This window comes from Mastigoproctus giganteus, chromosome 5 (genome assembly GCF_048544385.1).
Source record: "Mastigoproctus giganteus isolate SK-2022 chromosome 5, ASM4854438v1, whole genome shotgun sequence".
Classification (NCBI taxonomy): domain Eukaryota; kingdom Metazoa; phylum Arthropoda; class Arachnida; order Uropygi; family Thelyphonidae; genus Mastigoproctus; species Mastigoproctus giganteus.
In genome coordinates this window covers 40,895,751-40,914,017 of record NC_143579.1, presented here as the reverse complement: position 1 = coordinate 40,914,017, position 18,267 = coordinate 40,895,751, and the positions used below count along the sequence as shown (strand labels likewise).

The following is an 18,267-nucleotide window of genomic DNA, read 5'->3' as shown; positions in this document are numbered from 1 at the left end:
AGTTAATTGAAAAATAGGATATATAACTTCAAATATAACTTGTTGTGAATATGCTCTCAACAGTTCATGCTGTGATTGAATGATGGAGAAGAGAATGATTCACCCACTCTGTTAATGTAGGTTCATGCCTCCATTCATTATCCAGCTGTGACAAGGCCAGATTTACTGAGGTGCATTTGGTTGTTGTTTGTTTGGGGATTTATTAGGCGCATCGGCATCTGTAGCCATAGTGCACCAGTACATTTGGTACAGGGCCCTAAGGAACAATGCAACTATTGCTGGTTCAGGGCCACCTACAACCTTATTTTTAGGGTCTTTAAAAATATGTGCCAGGGCCCCAATACTACCTAAATTCTGCACTGGTCACGACCATCTCCTCCGTTCTCAAGTCATTCTAGTTTACTGAACGGTGATTACAATGATGACTAACTTATTGAATGGATCTCCAAATGATTTTGGTCACTGTTTTGGATCATTTTCTATCCTGAAATGGCTGAGGTTGTTGTTTGTTTGTTTGTTATTTGGTTTTTAGGAGCATTAGCAACTAAGGCCATATTGCTCCGGAAATATGCAGTGGTCATTCCCTGACCTTTCCGCATCCTCCGTATTTGGTGGTGACAGGCTCGAACCCTGGTCTAATCAAGAAGCGTGTGCTACGCACTGCTGCTCCTTCTCACTTGGCTACAGAGGCACCTAGTTGTGGCTGAGGTAGTGCAAAATAATAAGCTGTCAGTATTTTGCATCAGACAAAATACTGACAGCTCATTTTTCATATCATTATTGTGCTGGTTAGTATAAGGAAGCCCCAAGTTTTTGCTGTACCAGCCAAACAAAAAAGTAACAAATTACATATGTGACTCCTCAGTCTCAACTACTCATGGCAGTAACTTATTCCAGTAATTAACAACTTGCTCATTACAAGAAATCTTCTTACAACCCAGTCTAAACCTCTTCCTCTATAATTTGAATTCATCCCTTGGTTCTGGAATCATTTAAAACTGAAATATTCAGTTTTAAATTATTCCAGATCCAAGGGATGCATTCAAATTATAGAGGAAGAGGTTTTCCTCTTATGGATACCCTTTTGCCAATCTCTCTCTCTCTCTAGGCATGTTTCCCATTTTTGTACCCTTTCAAGAAACTTATTAGGCATTTAACTGGCCCTTTAAAGAAATATGTCCCTATGTGAGACTCCTGATAGTTATCTTAATGTAAATTATCAAAAAGTGAGTTACGTTGAATATTTTCATAATTTTTGGTTTTGACTTTGCCCAAACGCTCAGCTGGACAGGTATTTTGAACGAACAGAGGGGTGAAGTGGAAGTGGGTTTTTTTTTTTTTTTTGGCTGATGCTGCATAAGCTTGCTTTCTTGCATCAAATGCCTCTACTAATACTAATACTAATACAAACATTTTGTGACAGTGAACTCTTGTAAATTGCACACCTGTTAGTGAAAATAACTTTATAGCAATTTGGTATGGTGTTAAACACCCATAGTAGTTAACTGGTGGCTTCCTGTCTCACTTGCAAGTCATTATTTGAAAGTTCTTGAAGGTAGTGTGGATGACATTTTAATGCTTTGAGATTAGAATTGTTGATCTTGGAAGTTGCAATTCCACATATAGTTTTAATGTCAATTTCAAGATTATTCACATTTAATGCAGCTCTGCATTCTCTCTACTTGACTGCCTTCCAGTTTGTGACTCATCTGCCACTAATCTTATTTGGAATAACCTTTTTTTTCACTTCAGAAGTGTTCATTTGTATAGAACATCTTTTCCAAATCTTGCTTGGAAGTCATCTTCTCAAGTTTATATTGTAGAATAATAGATGCGTGGTCAGTGCACAAGTATAGAATTACTCATGTTGTGTCTGAAATTCCATGATATTAAAAAATATGCAATATTTTTTAGTATCTGTCTTATATCTTGGAATATAAATAAAAATTTATTGGTAAAAATCTATTTGATATCCATACAGATGACCCCCTTGTAACCCTCAAGGTGCTCTTTGAAAAGTTGCTTGTATTCATTTTATAAACTAAATAAATAAGTCACAGAATACAAGAAATATAACTGGTGAGTAATATAACTTGTAACAAATTAGATAACTGGTAAGTCACAGAATACAAATAATATAACCAAATTATGTGAGCATCTTTGGATTCAGGAGAGGTCCCAATGGACTGGAGATGTGCAAATATATTTCCAGTTTACAAGGTGGGGAGATCAAAAGGTAATAAATAGTGTGCTGGGGCTATGACGTAGCTGAGTGGTCAGGAGCGAGAGTGCAGTGGCACTCAGGGTTCAAGCCCATGACTACTAAATATGATAAATGTTTGCATTGACGTTTGGTGAAGGAAACACCAACATAAAAGGCCTGGCCAGCTGGCTTGTAAAAATTTGGCTGGACATATGAACATGGAGGAACAACAAGCATTCCATCCATATTGCTAACCCCTAACTGGAACAGACAGCATGGATAATTTTTTTTTTTTTATGAATAGTGTGCTGTCTACTAGACCTACAAGAACAATACAATTTCTCTTGCCTTTTGAATTATAATTGTGTAATTATTAATGCTGTGTTAATTGCATAATTTGTCACATTTTTATGGTATCTTAATAAATCTTTTAGCATTAGTAGAGGCATATGATGCAAGAAAGCAAGCTTATGCAGCATCAGCCAAAAAAAAACCACTTCCATTTCACCCCTCCGTTTGTTCCAAATACCTGTCCAGCTGAGCCTTAAATTTATTTAGGCTATCAACTTCCACAACAAGGGATGGAAGTCTGTTCCACCAACCAACTACCCGCTGGCTAAAGGCAAATTTCCGCACATCTATCCTACATTTGTCTTTCCTCAATTTGAATTTATGCCCTCTCAGGTGATTATTCTGAACAAGAGGAAGAATCCCATCGGGATTGAGAATGCTCAAACCATTCAAGGCTTTATACACCTCTATCAGATCACCTCGCCGGTGCCTAGTCTCCAGACACCGTAATTTGCAGAACTTAAGCCTTTCTTCGTAAGAGCAACCCTTTGTTCCATTCACTAATCTTGTTGCCCTTCTTTGTACTCGTTTCAGCAGCTCTACATCCTTCTTGAAATGAGGCCTCCAGACCTGTATACAGTACTCAAGGTGTGGCCTGACTATTGCCTTATACAAGGGAATAATCACCTCCTTATCCCTGCTAGAAAAATTCCTGTATATCATTGACAAGACACCATGAGCTACTCTTGCAGCTCGTCTGCACTGCTCAGTGAACTTCATATCTGCCTGCACAATTACCCCCAGGTCCTTTTCATTCTCTACCACTGTCAGTGTAGTACCACAGAGTTGATACGTTGCCCTGGGGTTGCTGTTTCCCATATATAGTACTTTACATTTGTCAATGTTAAACTTCATTTGCCACCTCCAGCCCATCTGCTCAACCTTTCCAGATCCTGTTGCAGCAGCATAGCATCAGTAGTGTCCTTAACAACCCTGCCAACCTTTGTATCGTCTGCAAACTTGGATATTAAGCTTGATGTACCATCATGAATATTATTTATAAATACAGAAAACAATAATGGACTCAACTAATAGCATTAGTCCATGACGAGCAGTGTCCATTGATTACCACTCTCTGTCTTCTCCCCCTCAACCACCCCCTTTATCCATAGCAGCAATTTGCCTCCAGTGCCACACTGCTCCAATTTGTGCAGCAGTCTTCCATGTGCAACAGTATCAAAAGCCTTTCTAAGATCCAAGTATATAATATCAAAGTTATTCCCTGCATCCAGTTCTTTTGTGACTGCATCATAGTATCCAGTCAAATTGGTCAGGCAAGACTTTCCCTTAACAAAACCATGCTGTGTCCGAGCTATAACTGAAGTCTTGTCTAGATGATCCTGCAGTGCTTCTTTAACCAGTGCCTCTATTAATTTTCCTGGAACAGAAGTTAAACTCACAAGTCTATAATTACTTGTGTCAGCCTTTGATCCTCCTTTGTGAATTGGGGTCACATTTGCACATCTCCAGTCTACGGGTACCTCCCGAGTACAAGGAAGCTCTCATAATTATGGCTAAGGGTTTGCTTACTTCTTTTGCTGCCTCCTTTAATATAACTGGATAGATCCCATCCACCCCAGGTGCCTTTCTTGTGTTTATCTTCAACAATTTCTCCTCCACTTTACTCTCAGTTATTACAAGATTATCTAGCTTACTGCAAGAGTTGAATACACCTCTGGCATTCCCCTCACTGAATAACTCCTCATGTGTGAATGTCGATGCAAAATATTCATTTAGTTTGTTAGCTAACCGAGCAGGATCATCAACAGTTGAACCATCGATATCAAGTGGACCAGTCTGATTCATCCACTTCCTTCTAGAGTTTACATAAGTAAAGAACTCTTTGCTGTTTTTCTTTGCATCCTTTGCCAAAGATTTCTCGTAATCTGCCTTCACCTGTCTAACCTCCTTTGTAATTTGGTTACAGATCAACTTATATATGTCATAGTCTTCTGTGTCACATGTTAATTTATATGTATCCCATGCATTTTTCTTCTCTGCCATATGTCTCATTAGTTCATCTGACATCCATTTAGGCCTAAACCTTGAACAATATTTCTTAGTTGGTATGTAAAGCCTAGTAGCTTCCAAGATAAGTTCTTTGAATGCTTCCCATTTTGCATTTGCTACTGGTAACATCATCAGTTGGTCCCACTGTATAGAATTTAAATACTGTCTCAGACCATCGTAGTCGCCTTTACTAAAGCAAAAACCCTTCCCTTTACCTCTGATGGTAGTTACCTCTTTGAGTAAATCCCACTTCAGCATGTGATCACTGCCACCTAGTGGTTCCTTTAGCTGCAGATTCTTAATGCTTGAAGAATCACTACTGATAATCAAATCAAGAGTATTACTCCCTCTAGTTGCCTCCTGAACATGCTGTTGTAGAAAACAATCATCCAATAAATCCACAAAAGCCTTGCTAGTGTGTGAGTGACCAACCCACAAATTCCAGTCAATATCTGGGAAATTAAAATCCTCCATTATAAGACTCTCTGATTTACTGGCCCACTCTATTTCCCTGTACAGTGCTTATTATACTCATCAGAGTCATTAGGCCTACAGTACACTCCTACTCTCAATTTTGATCTCCCAATTCTTGTGTCACACCAAACTGACTCGACACTGCACTGTCCAGCGATGTCAACTGGCTTCACTTCCTTGGATTTTATGTGTTTCTTAACTAATAGCATAACCCTTCCTACCTTCCTATCCTGTCTGTCTTTCCGGTACATATTGTACTCCCCAAATTCCGTTTTTGCATTCCTTATATGTGTGACACCACGGCTCTGATATCCCAACAATATCTGCCTTTGATGTTTTGACCAACACCTCAAATTCATCAAGTTTATTTACCAAACTCCTAGCATTGGTGTACACGCAGGTATACATGCACCTGTTCCTATTCTTAGTTACCCTAACACATTAACACACAAGTAAATAACCCATGTATTTACTTGTAACTCAATGACTCCCAGCAATCCCTGAAATATCCTGCATCTTGTTTTCTAGGCTTCTGCTCATTCCAATAGAAGCAGTGCAAGAATCACTTTCACCTCTGCCAGTGGCTACTGTTAATCTATTAGTCCTTGTATCCCTCCCAAGCTAGCAGTTTTCCGACCCACCTAACACTGCCTCGATAGCATCAGCAAATATTTTTGCACCCTTTCTATTCAAGTGTATCCCATCCCTGTAGAAGCAGTCTCTCCTGTTAACAGTCTTTTGTTGTGAATCTCTCTGGTTAATTTATCCTGGGGTTGTCTTTATTATGATTATTATTTTAGTCAATAAAAGAAATTTTATATACATAATATGAGCTGAACATCAGGACAAGTCAAGACAGCACACTTTCAGCCACCCTCTCAGTAAGAACCAAAGTGTCCTCAAAGAAAACTGAATACAGAGATGTGTTTATAAATTATTGCAATGCTCGTACTGAAATATAACACCACAAACTTTACTGTTAAATCCTTGTTATTTTAATGCATGAATTACCAATTGAAATTATAACTAAAATTAAAAGTTTTAGTGATCAAAATCCTGTGTCCTCTATAGCTCCAAAATTTCTTCAGATAGGGTAATTATATCCTTTGTGATGATATAGTGGTTTCATCACTCATTTAGAGAGGTCTGAGTGCCATCATAGGCTGTAGAAATTTAAAAAGGCCTCTTCATCCAGGATGCAGTTAGCCAATCTTGGGAAGGGAGAAAGAGAGAGAGGATTTTCCCTAGGAGTTATTACTGTGGTTTTTCAGCCTGCTAAGCATGTAAATCTGCCTTTCAACACACATTGGAACAAACACCTGTTCCTAACACCTACTATAATGTCAAAGCAACAGGAAACCACTACATTAGAAACTTTTCTAAATTCTCTAGGGCAATCTAGACATGTACACCCAGATCATAAACACTCTGTGAAAGGGGAGGAAGTTGGGTTTTTGTTTCAACAAAAAGTGATTAAAACTTTTTGTAGTTTAAAAGTACAATTCTTGCTTTTATATAAGAATCATTACCAACTTGTTTTCTATCATAGTGTGGCAATGCTTGTCATTGCAGTTTGATAGACAATTAGTGCTGTACTAGTGTAGAATATTTTTAATTGGAAAGGGAAAACTAATCATGCTCTGATATGTGCCATTTATAATCAAATATATCACAGTACTTGTTAAAATATAAACATATATCCCTTAACCCCAATACATGCAGCATTTACAAAATGCTGTGGATCTTTATATAGCCAGCCAGCTTAAGCAAGGAAACAATCCTTTAGGTCAGATGCACACAATTAAAATAATATTTCTCTTCCATTCAAGTTTTATATTCATATACCTTGTCAATGCTAACTCACTTTTCGTTATAGTAGTCTCAATATTACATGTTCACATATGGTGAACAGTGGCATTTTAAACTGAAAACGTAATGTTTTGAATTAAGAACTGATTCTTTTTACGTTTTCATATTTAGAAAATACTTCTTGATATTTTTGACTTATCCGATAAACTTTTAATATTTACGTATTCGTGATAAGAAACACTGATGCTTCATAACTTTGCAACAGTGACACAAAACATGATATATATATATATATATTTTTTTTTTTAATGTTTAAATATGCTTTAGAAATCAAGAATTTCATGATCGCTGCATATTTATCCTAGCATATGATGTGATAAAAACTGATATGGCAAAGGGATTAAATACTTAAAAAGAGCACACTGGACTTTAAATTGGAGTGTAACAATTCAGTCGACTACACCAGACAATCATAATTTATTAAAAACATCAAAACAGAGCACCCGGAAAATACGGCTTCCACATAACACTCTAGTACCGTTTCAGGCACACCGGTAGTCAACAAGACAGTGGTGTAGTCACACCCAAAGCAAGGTTACCGTTGCTTTGGATGCATCAGGCTATGCTGCAACACTTCATAAAACCGACAGTAAAAGCTAGTTTTAAAACAAATAAGTTGCATAATATCGTAACTTGCTTTCGGTATGAAGTACGGCAGTCATAACCGTTTGTAGCTTTTCAAATCCAATAGTGTACCTTAGGCTGAACGTGGCGCCCGATAACTGCACCATTTGGCCTGAATTAAGGAATAGATCGGTACTCGTGTCGTGTTATTACTCTCGAACTCTTAACCCAATACTGTAATTGCGTTTTTTTTTTAACGTTTTTTTTTTCCGTATTAATTACACTAGTAGTACTCTTACTTCGTACGATATAAGAATTTTTATACTAATGATAAAATATACAGATTATAGTTTATAGTTTTCGCTTGGATAATGGCTCGTTTGAAAGGCGAATATACAAAATCAAAATCAAAAGGAAAAGGTGGAAATGTTGCTATCAGGGTTAAGAAAAACGAGAAGAAGAAGAAGAAGGTATGTGGTTTCCGCTTTTTTTTTTTTTATTATTTTTTTTATTATTGCTCTTTATGATTACCGGTAAAGAAGTATTGCTGCATGTTTGCAGTATCATTTTTTTTTAAAAATGACACATATTAGACTAGAGTAAGTTGGGTATTTATTTTAAATGATATATGTTTACGCGAACCATCTAAGTTAGAAACTAACGGTCTATCATGGCATTGATTCAGTATTTTCTTACAACTAAAATATAGTCCTGCTTCTCAGCAACCGTATTTCTGGCTTAAATGCCTTTTTAGCATGTCGTATAAAAATGAACTGGCCTTTTTTTTTTTTTTTTTTATTAGTCTGGGGGAGGGGGAAACAAATTTGGCTTATTTACCTAGAGAAATCTGAAGTGAAAATTGTCAGATATTTGGATGGTTCCGAAGAAATCACAAATATAGGGTCCATTTTTCTGATCACAAAACGTATGGATAAGACACAAAAATGATAGTTAAACTATAAATCTTGCACTTACCAAACTATATATAGTTTGGTAGGTGCAAGCAAGAAAGCCGTATCTATTTAATATATTGGCGGGTTAAGCTTCTAGTTTTCCTCAGGTCATACACGTGTTGTAATGTTTTTCTCATTGTTTCTGTGTAGTGCAGTCTATTCCAGGAGTATTACAGCTAGAGAACAGAATTTGAGACTGACTTTTGGCAGTGGGGTAATGTAAATTTTGTACTGCCCGCCAAGGAGAACTACCTTATGTTTTATTCGGCGTTACTGTGTGAGATGATACCGTCTGACCGATTTACCCAACCTGATTGGTCATCTTTTGTAGAATGTAATGACATCGTGTCTGTCTCTCGGCTTTTCCGCCTTTTTTAATCATCTTTCAGCTTTCGATGTATCCAGAATTAGGTACCCATTACGTGCCCTTCTAATAGTCACCCAGAATGTCATTAATTTAAAAATCTTAGCATCCGCTCTCTTAACCTATATATTTCCATAGGGGTATTCGGGGATGAACGATAGCATCGTATATCCATCTGATAATATGAAGAGAATTTTCCTTGATCAAAACAAACATTTGTTGGCTCAAGGCTACTGTCATCATACGTTTTAGTTTGGTCACGTGCAGTTTCAAATAAACACGTTCATTGTGATATATATGTAAAATAACAAAAAATTGAATTTGCAATTTTAGTTACAGAATAAATGTTTTGGTCCAAAACTTAAGTGAAATAAATTTTCCTTATTGCAGCAGCGAATTATAGTATATCTTTATATGTTTTACAGACTATCCTTTAAATAAAACCATAATTTTAAATATGCCTTCAGACAAAACAGTTATGGGTTGTATTAAGATAAAATAACTTTATACCAGTAATTTTATTCTTTAAAATGACTGGTACAAGCACATTCCACATTGAAAGGAGAGCCGTCTTTTCCATCCTACCAAGAAGCTAGGTTCTATTAAAATTATAATAATTTAGAAACTATATGAAAATAAAAAAAAGTGAGAAATATATATGTGCATTGCATAGATGATAAAAGATTAATAAAATTTAATAATTTTAATCTCCTTTTCATTAATAGCATCTCAGAAAACATAAGATATTCATATTAAAGGTTCTCTCTACTCAATTGAAGTGGGAGGAGGAGGATGGTTAAGAGTCAAACAGTAGGTTTAGGAAAATAAAAAAAAAAAAAAAAAATATTTCTTACTTTATACTTTGTTCACTCTAACTTTAATCCAACAAAAATTTAGATTATAGATAATTCCCCTTCTAACATTAATCCTGACAATCAAATATACCTGATCAAGTCTAGCTCTCGTTGGTTAGTTTCCAAAGTACCACTGCACTTAGCAAATGACCAACAAGAACTTTGTTGTATAACGTATACCGGTATTTGTTTATATAAGGGTTAGTGAAGAGAGTATAGTTTCTTACATCTAAGGCTGAATTACCACTTGTCCTTCACTGATTGCATTTTCTATGTCCAGCTTCTCAACTAGTGGCAATTGGCAGGTATATCAACGTGGCTCATTTTGAGAGTGTTCACAGTCACAAAGTAATGAAGTGTAAAAAAACATGGATTGAAAATTTTTATCAAATGTCTCATCAATTCCAGGAATATCCTGAAATTGGGGATTTTCACAGATGAGACATCCAATTTAAGGATGTAGAGTTGCTAGAACGAGTATAGAGAAGGGCAACAAGATTGGTGAGGGGAACGAAGGGGTGCTCTTACCAAAAAAGGCTTAAATTGCACCATCTGGAGACGAGACACCTGTGAGGTGATCTGATTGAGATGTATAAGGTCTTGAATGGGTTGAGCAGGCTCAATGCTGATGGGATTCTTCTTCTTGCTCAGATTACGAACCTGAGGGGGTCATAAATTCAAATTAAGAAAGGACAGTTGTAGAATAGATGTTTGAAAATTTGCCTTTAATCAGCGGGTGGTTGATTGCTGGAACAAACTTCAAGGTGCCTCCGTAGCCAGGTGGGCAGGAGCAGCAGTGCGTAGCACACGCTTCTTGATTAGACCGGGGTTCGAGCCCATGACCACCAAATACAGAGGATGCAGAAAGGTCAGGAAATGACCACCGCATATCCCCGGAGCAATATGGCCTTAGTTGCTAATGCTCCTAAAAACCAAATAACAACAACAACAAAAAACTTCCATCTGTCGTTGTGGAAGTTGATAGCTTAAATAAATTTAAGGAAGAACTGGACAAACTTTTAGAGCAAATGGTTGTGTGAAATGTGATTTTTTTTTTTTTTTTTTTTTTGGCTAATGCTGTATAAGCTTGCTTTCTTGCATCATATGCCTCTACTAATGCTAACCTCCAGGATTCCAAATGAATTGATTTCCTGTTGATAAGCAACAGTGAACACCTGACTAATTTTTTTCCCTCTGCAGGCACTATGTAAGCACTAATGATTGAAGTTTCTATTAATGCATCAGCCTGATATTTTAAAAACTTTACCTGTCCAGCTACTTTAGTTTTATCATATGTGGTAAATCGGTTTTGTAAAGGGACTAATTCCACCAGTCGTCTTGCTTTCTGATGAGAGCACATGTTGATTGAATTGAATTGAAAAATAATCAATCAAAAATTATGTTACTGATGCAGCAGAAGTGAAAGCAAAGAAGTTTCATGTGGCCAGAAAGAGGAAAAAAGTATCAGGTGTTCACATGGCACTCCTATACCATCCAAGTTAGTATGGATTGGTAATGTGCAGACTAACTGCCTTCAAAGAAATTCAGTATACAGCCATTGGTAAAGAAAATATTCACAAACATTTTTAATGAGGAAGCTACATGAAGAATTTGATTTGTGTGGTTGTTTCCCTCCTTACCACTTCACCAGCTGAACCTCCAGAAGCCGTTTTATCTGTGTTACTTCTGAAAAGTTTCCAACCAATGCCTGATGTACATGAGATGACATTATTCTCCTGTGCGGTTTGGCACCTCCGTAGCCAGGTGGGAAGTAGCAGCAGTGCGTAGCACACGCTTCTTGATTAGACGGGTTCAAGCCCGTGACCACCAAATACGGAGAATGTGGAAAGGTCAGGGAATGACCACCGCATATTCCTGGAGCAATACGGCCTTAGTTGCTAATGCTCCTAAAAACTAAATAACAAACAACTGTGCGGTTCGACAGCAGTACAAAGGGAATCCACCAAAATGCACTGCAAATCCCTGTGGGGTAGGATAAACTAGTGTTCTGCCAGGGTATGATATGCTGCAAACCCCATCCGGGGTAGGATTAACTTCAAACCATGATGACACCTTCGGGTGTGGGATGACTTTGCACTTGTATACTGGAAGGTGAGTCGGGTACTACAAACACCTTCGGGTGTAAATGCCATATGGCACCTCTTTGCAGGGTAACTGTTACCCTGCAGTCTTCTTTCTTTCCTTGGCCCTGGGTGGATAGGCTCCCCAGGCCAAGGGCTCCAACCTTTGTTCCCTCTCTACTTCCGTCATATGGAGGACGCCTTCTTTCCACGTCCTTCTTCCTTTCCCACTTTAACTTCTCCCTCTTTAGCTATCTCCCTCATTTTCTTTCTTTCTTTTTTTTTTTTTTTTTTAACTTGGTCTCTGTCATTAAGCTCAGGCGACCCTGGTAGAGGCTAGCCAGAGTATTATGGCCAGCCTGGCTTACCTCCCAGTGGTGGTGGCGGGCAATGTGGGGTCTCATTAGGAGTCCTGCAGCCAAGCCAGTGACATAACAACAGAACATAATGCTATTCTGACACAAACCAGACATTACACTTTTTCTGGCTTTTACAGAAATTCTGTATTTCTTCACAATCACAAAGTACTATGGTGCAGATGTGGGAAAGCACCGGTGGTGCCTGCCACAAAACTATACTGCTATGTGCAGATTTGCCAAATTTTTTTGGCTAGGAGCCACTTTTCTCAATAAATGAATGAATGTGTGAAACCTTCCTCCTGTGTTCAGGATAGTTTGCATACTGTATTTCTTTAGATAAATTTACTTTCTGGTTGAGGGCAGTGCTCTTAGTTTTCATGCAACAGTGTGCAGTCAGAAAAATTCTGACAGTAATATAAACATAAAATGAGACAAAAAAATTATTTATATATAGTGGTACCAGAAAAAAATTATTAAATCACTAATTTATTTTCAGACTCCTTAAACACTCAATAAGCTTAGTCTTGCTTTTTACAATATCGGACTTCTTTCTTTTCCGTGCCATATTCCTCACAGATGCAGGTAACAGATATATCATAGCCTAACTTCTCTAATAGGTGTAATTTCTGTGCAGCGCTCAATGGGCACACCTTTCTCTTTTCACCTTCAGGCGCCTCCGTAGCCAGGTGGGAAGGAGCAGCAGTGCGTAGCACACGCTTCTTGATTAGACCGGGGTTCGAGCCCGTCACCACCAAATACGGAGGATGCGGAAAGGTCAAGGAATGACCACCGCATATCCCGGAGCAATATGGCCTTAGTTGCTAATGCTCCTAAAAACCAAATAACTAACAAACTAACAATAACAAACTTTTCACCAGTTTTCTTAGGGCCGTGATGATACACACTGTAAGTGAGGTCAACAACTCAGAACTAACCAAGATCCTATTTACATCTTCACTGTTGCCAGTACTCGAATATGCCTGTCCAGTCTGAATAGTTAAGGTTCGTAGTTTAATTTACCAAATCTAAAAGATATATATATCTGAATAATAAAGTACTGTATAAAATACTTCCTGGTATCCAGGATGTTCATAGTAATATGCATCATTCATATTTAGCTAAATACAAGCTGAAACCTCTGTACATTAGATGTAAATTTCAAGGACTAAAATGAATACATAGAATAATTAAGTTCTTGCCTAATTACCAGATATCAGTTTCAGTATACGAATAAAAATTTCTTCAAAAATAAGTACATTTTGAGTCACATTTAGAACTGATTACAGAAGTGGTAGTGCACTTAATTAGATGTTATTTTGTTATTTGGTTTTCAGGAGCATTAGAAACTAAGGCCATATTGCTCTGGGAATATGCGGTGGTCATTCCCTGACCTTTCCGCATCCTCCGTATTTGGTGATGACGGGCTCGAACCCCAGTCTAATCAAGAAGCATGTGCTACGCACTACTGCTCCTTCCCACCTGGCTACGGAGGCGCCACTACCACTTAATTAGAGGTGTTGGCATAAAGATTTATAGAGCCATTCCAAATTTCATTCAGATCAGACCAACAGAAATCCAGTAATTATTTCTTTTTTTCATGTTCTCATGTAATAACTTGACTCCCAGTGGATGCATTTTCATGAAATTTTATATTTTGACCCTTTAGAGAAATTTGCAGAGCTATCCCATATTTCATTAAAATCAGACCAATAGAAATCTGACAGTTATTTTTTTGTTTGTCTGCATGTTATAACTGAACTCTCAGTGAATGGATTTTCATGAAATTTTAGATTTTGCTCCGTTAGAATGATTTGTTGAGCTTTACCAAATTTCATTCAAGTCAGACCAGTAGAAATCCAGCAATTATTATTTATTTATTTTTTTGTACATATCATGTAGGCTATCCACGTAACATGCATTGTAGCTGAAGCACTGGATTTTTTGTTTATTGCTGTGCACTGATTTTTTGTTTATTGCTGTGCACTGGTTGGAGGAATGATTGGGCAATGTTGCAGATACCAAATGTTCAGCATTCGTGCATAAAAGTTGCTGAATTTTGCTCTCTTTTATTTTTTGTTATAAATCATGAATTATTACTATTTGCTAATGCATGAAATGTAACACACTGCATACATAAACTAACTTGTTTCTGTCTGGGCTTAATGAACCAATATAAACTGAACCCATTTATAAGATATATATATATATATCATATTTACATCAATTAAAAATATATAAGCATATCCATAATAAACTCCCCCCACCCCTCTTTCTGAGTGTAGCTTCTCATTGCTATGATTTGACAGTTAAAATTGAGGGGCATTTTTTTTTTAATGACATATTAATATCATATCTGCCTAAATGACCATGATCAATCAAGAATTTCTGTATGAGATCTTTTTAACCAGTATTCTCACTACCTTGTTATTTATAAGTAAAGATTTTAACTTCATTTACAGATTATATTTTTGATTTTGAAAATTTTCTTGTTCCTATTTTAATTCTTTACAATTAAGGGAATTTTATGTTAAAACTTATTAAATGGACATCTTTCTGTATATTTCTATAAGAATTTATCTCTGTAAATCTTCCACTTTGTACATGGGTAGCTTGATATGTTAAGTGTAATAAACAAATAATAAAGAAACAGGGCACAGAAGAGCTTAATGATATGGCAGTGAGCATATCCATAAACAGACTGGGAATGCTTGCTTTTGGCTGCTATGACTCATGATTTCTTAGTTTTCTGTATATCATGAACACATCCAAAATGCACTGGTGCCAGTGAAACTTTTTTCATCCATTAAATATGAAGTCCATAAAATTAAGCGTTTACTGTAAAATAAGGAAGATCAAAAACAAAGCAACGCTCACCTTTGGCAGTATAAAACACACAACTCCGGCCCAAGCGGATGCATGCTGATACTCCTTTCTGATTTCACAAGCGCTGTTGATGGCTGTTAGTATGTGCCCTCTTGGGCTGGGGGTTGTGTATTCATGTTGCTGGAGGTGAATGTTGCTTGGTTTTTTTTGTCTTCCTTGTTTTACTTCAGTTCATTTTATTTTATTTTTAGATTGGCTTGGTACTTAAGACCAGATTGCACCTTATCAAGTCTAGCCTTAAAAAGAGATACAGGAATTTTCAGTATTAGTAATGTGTTTTAATGTTTCCTTTGTTCATAAGTCAGAGGAGATGGTAGCTGATTGCTTGAATTTGGTGTCCTGAAGACAGTGCTTTAAGGGCACTGTCTCTTCAGACCTGTTCTGGAGTTGTACTTAGCTATTTTAGTATTAGTTTTAGTAGTTGAAAATGTTGCAAGAGGGCTAGCTTATAAAGTATCAGCCAAAAAAAAAAAAAACTACACACGCCACCCATCCATATCTCCAAGAACCTGTCCAGTTCTTTGAATTTATTCAAACCACCCACTTCCCTAACAACAGGTGGAAGTTTCTTCTAACAATCAACCATCTGCTTATTGAAGGCAAACTTCCACACATCTATCTTGCATCCATCCTTCCTCAGCTTGAATCTATGTCTCCTCATGTATTTAGTCTCAGCAAGAGGAAGAATGCCATCAACATTTACCTTACTCAATCCATTCAAGCCCTTAAACACCTCAGTCAGATCTCCATGCAGGTGATTAGTTTCTAGACACAGCAATTTGTAGAACTGAAGCCTGTTTTGTTCCTTTCACCAGTCTGGTTTGTCCTTCTCTGCACCTGTTTGAGCAGATCTGCATCGTTCCTAAAGTGAGGCCTCCAGACTTGTATACAGTACTCAAGAAGATGTGGCCTAATCATGGCCTTATACAAAAGGGATAATCACGTCCTTATCCCTGCTAAAGAAGTTTCTGTGTATCTTTAGACAACTCCATGAGCTGTCCTGTCAGTCTATCTGCACTGTTCAGAGAATTTCATATATGACTGCACAATTACCCCAGGTCTTTTTGATTTTCCACTACCCTGAGTGTAGTACTGTACAGCTGGTATGTTAGTACTGCTACCCATATGCAATACCTCGCATTTATCAATGTTAAACTTCAACTGCCATTTCTCAGTCCGTCAACCTAATTTTCGTGGATCTTGTTGCAGTAGCTCACCCTGATTTCTGTCATTAGCCACCCTGCCAATCTTTGTATCATCTGTAGACGTAGACATTAAGTCTGATATACCTTTTATCAATATCATTAATAAATATTGTGAACAACAATGGGCCCAGAACTGAACCCTGGAGTACTTCACTAATAACATTAGTCTATGAAGACGGAGAGCAGTTCCCATTGGTAACCGCTCTCTGAAGAAATTTTGGCATAACCTCTAGGAAATACCTGGGGTTGGGGTTGGATTTTTTGTAGTTTCTATTTTGATGTATTGGTGCCATTGTGATAAGGGAGGGCATGGGTGATCCTTTTTTTTTTTTTTTTTTTTTTTGAAATAATTGCTTATTTCAAGAAAGTAGAGAGAAACTGGGTCAGTGTACCACAATGGCTCGACTTCTTCAGAATAAGTAACCAAACTTATCCCCCCCCCTTCCCTGCTAACACTAGAGTGGTCCCTCAACCCTATGGAGAATATTTATATTTTTGCTAGTTTGTCTCACTTCTAGATGTTTTCATTATAGGGAAAAAAAAAAAAAAAATGAATGCTACATATGATGACATTAACCTGTGCCACGAAGTGCTCATATATTAAACTAATAACAAATAAAACTAATTAATTACCCTTGATGAGTCTAATGGAATAACCTCAATTTCTTCCCCTTAGGAAGTCTGTAAAGTGTGTGTGCACGCATTTCTGTACAGTTTCCTTTTACTGTTATACAGAAATTGTATACTTTATTTATATTATTATATTTTACTTCAGACATCATAAAAAAACAATAATTATCTTCTATATAAAAATAATAATTATCTATTAATAAACAGTTATTCATTTTTATATAATGTCTCAAGTAAATTAATAATTGTTTGTTTACTTTTTTTTTTTTTTGTCCAGACGGGTGTGTTCAGCAACATACCCATCTTCATACAGGTAAAATTCATTTTTTTTTTTTTTTTTTACTATCCTTATAGATTTCTTATTTATGACTTTAAGAACACAGTATATATATCAATAACTATCATAACATCAGTTTTCCACTGGAAACTGATGTTATGATAATTATTCACTGGAGTACAAATTGCTTTTGTTCCTCATTTTTGGTTAAGGTTCTGATGTACTCCATAAATTTACCTCTTTCTCCTGTGTCAGCTTTATGGTTTTGAGGCCCTGTTTATATTATTTACAATAGTCTGAGTTTAGTGTTGATAGTTAACAAAATTACTAGAAATACCAGGTTGTGCAAAGAAATTCAGTGTTATTTGAAATAAAAAATTACTCAGTTTTTCTTAAATCAATAATTCTCATATTTTTGTTGCTGAAGGTGCTCTTGGTTAAAAAGCATTGTGTTTGCAGCACACTTACAGTTTCATTAGTTTGAATAGATTAGTTCGAAATCTCACAGCAACCCTTTTTTAAAGATTTTTTTAATGTGCAAAAACTATTTCCCACTCCAACAGATATTATAAATGTCTATAAATGAGACATACACTATATATGACAGGTATGGAGAAAAGGTTCTGTAAAATTTTTAAATCTTGGTAGGGGACTTTGGGAGCTGAATGACCTCAAAACCAACTTTTAATATGAACACAAATTTAAAAAATAAAAATGCATATCTTGTTAAGTCTCTTTTCTCCATGCACAGTAAAGCAGAATTCTCTTTGAAGAATTCTGATACAGCTTTGCTCTTACATATTGCCTCCACTTACATAATGCCTACAATCCAAAAAAGATAACTCTGCATGGTGGCTTGCCTCCAATGATAACTATGGCAAACTTCCATGCAATCTTGTGTTCCTGTTTTGAATTTAGTAGTGTCAGTTTTAGACCATGCTTCTTGGAAATGCTTGAGAAGGCTTACATCTGGATTCAAAGGATATGAAACCTTTATTTCAAAAATACTCTTCACGCTGTGTGTGTGTTGTCAAAAGCCATTGTTTAACATATATTGTTAATGTTCTTGTTTATACTCTGGCACAATCACCAGGTCAGAGGAGTTCACAATAAATTATGAGTATAATCATTAACTGTATTTATCAGTCATGCAGGCTTGAATCACAAGAGTGTGTATGTGTGCTACTACA

At 36.7% G+C, this 18,267-nt stretch overlaps 1 protein-coding gene across 1 annotated transcript in view; it reads left to right on the top strand.

The window, feature by feature from the left end:
• LOC150085323 (uncharacterized) overlaps positions 1-18,267 on the top strand; it is a 736,427-nt gene that overhangs the window by 498,711 nt on the left and 219,449 nt on the right. The gene's annotated exons all lie outside the window — the stretch shown is intronic.